This window comes from Phalangium opilio, unplaced genomic scaffold, assembly GCF_054372755.1.
Source record: "Phalangium opilio isolate 3A_F unplaced genomic scaffold, DU_Popi_V2 ptg000217l_1, whole genome shotgun sequence".
In the NCBI taxonomy this organism is placed as follows: domain Eukaryota; kingdom Metazoa; phylum Arthropoda; class Arachnida; order Opiliones; family Phalangiidae; genus Phalangium; species Phalangium opilio.
This window is the reverse complement of record NW_028324218.1, coordinates 13,375,717-13,380,478: the sequence shown is the minus strand read 5'-3', so window position 1 is coordinate 13,380,478 and position 4,762 is coordinate 13,375,717.

Sequence of the window (4,762 nt, the reverse complement as noted above, 5' to 3'; positions counted from 1 at the left end):
TTCTCGAGTATTTTTCCTACTCGCGAAGTAGATCGGGTGTAATTTCTCATCTCGGCCTTTTTGTAGTAAAATCGCGCCTACTCCAATTTGACTTGCGTCGGTGTGTACTTCAGTGTACGCGTTCGGGTCGTAAAGGTTCAGAGTAGGTCGTTCGGTTAGAAGCGTTTTCAACGCTTCAAATGATTCTTCTTGTCCCTTTTCCCAATTCCACTCTGTGTCTTTGCGTAACAGTTTCGATAGTGGTTCGGCAATTATGGAAAAGTTCTTCATGAACCGACGGAAATAACTTGCTAACCCCAAAAACCTTCGTACTTCGTGGACATTTTGCGGTCGTGGAAATCGACTTATACAGTCAATTTTTCTCTGGCCTGGTTTTATGCCGTATTCGTTAATTTCGAATCCCAAATAAGTTATGGTGTTGTAGAGAAAGTAGCATTTCTTAAGGTTTAACGTTAACTTTGCTTTGTGGAAGACCACCAATATCTCCCTCAAGTGTTTCAAGCCTTCATCTTGATCTTCCGATGGCAACAATACGTCGTCCATATACGCAAGGGCGATGGAATAACGCAATGGCCCTAAAACCGTATTCATCATACGTTGGAAGACGGCGGGTCCGTTAACCAATCCGAAGGGCATGCTCTGAAACTGATAGTGTCCGTCTGGCGTTACGAATGCCGTTTTATCTCGCGATTCTTTTCCAACTGGTATTTGGTAATACCCCGAAGTTAAGTCGAGGCTTGTAAAATATTTGTTTCCTTTTAAACGTTCCAACTGATCATCAATTAATGGCAGCGGAAATGCATCTTTCTTTGTTATTCGATTCAGGGCACGATAGTCGATGCATAGGCGCTCATCTCCTGTTTTCTTTTTGACGATTAGAATTGGGCTTGCGTACGGAGAGTTTGATTCTTCGATAATTCCAGCAAATAGTAATTCTTTAATCTTCTGCCGGACGTTTTCTCTTTCGGCGTGAGAAAGACGGTACGGTCGATACGTTATTGGTTCTTTTGAAGTGAGTTCTATATTAAGCGTCGCTTTGTCGGTAAGCCCCAATTCGTTTAGATTTTCGGCGAAACAGCCTCGGTATTCGTTGATTAAGTCGCATAATTTGTGTTTGGTTTCACGGGTTACGTATGGTCCGGTGTTTATTTCGTCGATGCCAAATGGTCGTAACCAACGTTTCGTTTGCTGAATTGCTAAAACATCGTTGCACCCCTCTGTCGTTAATGGAATACAAGATACGGCTTGAGTCACCTTTTGGTTTGCTTTCATAACTAGGTGTTTTGCGGACATGTTAACGATGGGGACGTTCATTTTCCCCTCCTTATCAATTTGAAAGATTCCTCTTGGTACGCAGTATTCGCCTTCCGGGTAGAGTCGCATCTGACTTTCGATGTAAACATCGTGTTCTGTTCCTTTTCTGTCAGTCCAAACGTCAATAAACCCAACGTGTTGTGAGGGTATGACTGTTGCGTCCTGCGCCCATAAATATAACGGTGGAGGATCTAGTTCAGGTATTTTGATGTTTGTTAAGCAGTTATCTTCGGTTGATTCCAGTGTCTCTTCAAACAGGCGTAATGCATTGCCTCTCTTCACGATAGTGATGTGCGGTTGTTCAGTTAGTGGTTGACCTATGAGTAGGGGGATTTCTTGAACGTCGTCTTGAACCACCAATATGTCTGTTGTCGCGGTAGCTTGATCTACCTTTATCTGGGCTTGTCTGATCACGCCAACGGGTTTAGTGCTCCCTTTTCCGGCATAACCTCCGATACAGCACCCATCAGTGTCATTTGCAATGTGGAGATTCATCTCTTTAGCTGTGCTTTCTCTTATAATCATACATTTACTGCCTTGGTCCACATACGATCGTATAGGGTGTCCGTTAAGCGTGGCATTCATGAAATATTTCTGATTACTTTCCGTGCTTGGTCTGGTATTTTCTACGTGATGTACCTGTTTCGGTCTTCGGCAATTTTTCGTTTCGTGTCCGGACAACGTGCAATTATCGCATCGTGGCTGCCTCTGTGGTTTAGGACAGAGTCGCGATATGTGTCCGTAATTAAAGCAATTGTAACACAAGGGGTATCCTTGCTCATTAAATTTCGGTTTATCTCTCCTGAACGAGATCGGTCGCGTTTCCACGTTCTCTTTCTTTTCCATTGTTTTCCCATTATTTTGGGCATTATGGTTCGAATAAACATTTCGTTGAACGAAATCTCTGTTATTACTGTTCTTAACTTCATAGGTATAGGTTTTCTTTGCATTATTATCGTTTGGTTTTGTCAACTGCAACCTTCCTTCTAATTGATGTATGCATTGTAATACTTCCGGCGGGCTCTTAAATTCTTTCATCGATAGCGCGGTTATATATTCTTTATTATTCAACCCTGTTATGATATACTCGATCATGTGTGACTCCGAATAACCGCATTGACGCAGCTTGGAAACCTTATCATGGTAATAAGTAGTGACGGTTTCTCCAGGTTTCCATGTTCTTGCCTCCATTTCTCGCTGTAGTTTCATAATACTTTTGGTTTCTGGGAACCACTTTTCGAGTAAGACCTTCCAATCCGCCCATGATTGGCTCATCGAATCCAAGGACTCATACCAGGTTGAGGCGCTTCCCTGTAATCGTGGTAACGCGTTGCTAATGATAGTTGAATCAGACCAATTGTAGGTTTGTGCTACGTCGTCAATCTTCTTAAGCCACATAGTCATATTTTGGTGTGGCGCACGTTCGGGATCGAATTCCGGAATAATTTTTCCCACGTCGCCAAAATGATGGTGTTGCACGTTTGCGTTATTCGCGCTGGCTGTCGTAGCTCCCGATTTACTTGAGTTTGCTCCTACGTTAGAATGGTTTGCCAACGCGGCGGCGATGCTAGCTTGGATCATCGTTTGCATTTGAGCCTGATTACCGAGAGTCGCAGCAACAGTTTGCTGTATAGTGGCCGTTATCGCATCTTGCATTGTTTTTTGAAATACCTCCGTTGTTACATAGGCTGGAGCACCAGTGCTAGGCCCATCTTCTCTTTCCTCGTTTCTGTTTCGTTCTCTCTCGTTGATATTCGTGTTCATCGTTTCGTCTCCTTCTTTATCGTTATCGAGTTCGTGAATTACAGTGTTATCGTTATCGTTTTCGTTATCTATCGTGTTATCGTTTTCGTTTTCGTTATCTATCGCGTTATCGTTTTCGTTTTCGTTATCTATCGCGTTATCGTTTTCGTTTTCGTTATCTATCGCGTTATCGTTTTCGTTATCGCTTTCGTTATCGTTTTCGTTATCTATTGCGTTATTTACCGTGTTCTCGTCATTGGACACGTTATCGGTTTCGTATTCTGTACTGTATGAGGTTCCACTACTGTTGTGGTGGATACAATAAATAGACTTAGTTTAATTTAAAAGAGTTTTATTACATAATTAAAATCTAACCTCTCAGTGAGGTAGTCACAAACTAAGTGCCCGTTCCGTCCTTTCTTGCTTAGGAAGCCCCTAGCCACCTAGCGGTATAAGTTATAACTAATATCCAGTTACGCCATCTAGACAATCTCATATGATCTATTTCTATATATACAACATCTTTCTTTTCCTTAAGAATTTTAAGTTATACTAAGAGTTTTAAGTTATACAACATCCAACATCTTTCTTTTTCCCAAAAAGTGTTAAGTTATACAACATCTTATCTACAAGCTAATCCGATATCATTCCTAGTTGCTTGTATACATACAATACTAATAAATCATTGTTATTATCATTAAATGTACACCGGAGATTAGTTAATCTTGGAAACGGATCGGTATTTTGGGTATGCGGCCGGACCGTGTAGGGGGGAACGGATGAGAATGAGATGGTGGTCCTGTCACTGTGATAGGATGTTCTGATGTTGTCCTTTGTGGTGTCATTTGTGCTGCTAAGTGTTGCGGTCGATGATGCATTTGCAAAGTAGACTGTTGAGATGGAGTCTTAGTCAGTTCAGGAGGTTGGTATAATGGTAAGGTACTCAGTGTTGTTTCACTAGGTTGAGTTTGTACTGGAGCTATTGTAGTTGGTGTTTGATTTAGAGTCGTCCCAGGGGGAGGTATCGAAGTTGTTGAGTAGGTTGTTGTTGTTGAAAGCGGTGGAGTAGCGTTTGAGTGGGTTATAGTCGTAGCAGGAATCGATGTCGAAGCTGGTGAGTTGATTGTGTTTATTGCAGGAAGCGATGGCGTTGTGGTGGGTAGTGATGCTATTGTTCGCATTAACGTTGCCGACAATGTGGACGAAGGAGTATGGCCTGATGAAGTTAGTGTAGTAAGAGGAGAAGATAAGGGTTCCGTTTTTAATTTTAATTGGGTTCTGGTACGACGAAAGATTTGGTGACGGTCTGTACGAATATTATAAGAATGTGGTTCAGACGCTCTAGAGATAATTGTTGCTGGCAACCAATTACGATGGCTGTCGTAATATCTCACTCTTGTTCCGGGTTGTAGAGGAGGGAGATTTCCCTTGAATCCCTTATTAGCGTGTTCGACCATGGCATCTTGTCTTTCTTGCAATATTTTGCGTTCTTTAGCTGTAGAATAGCGAGGTAGTAGTGATTTATAATTAGTTGTTACGCATGTACGTAGGCGCCTTCCCATGAGCATTTCAGCGGGAGATGGTAATGAGCCGCGAGGTGTAGAATTATGAGTCAGGATAACATATTGCAAGTCCTTGTTGGCCGGTTTTGTCTTGATTATTGAATTTTTTATGGTTTGAACCATTCTCTCAACAAACCCATTTG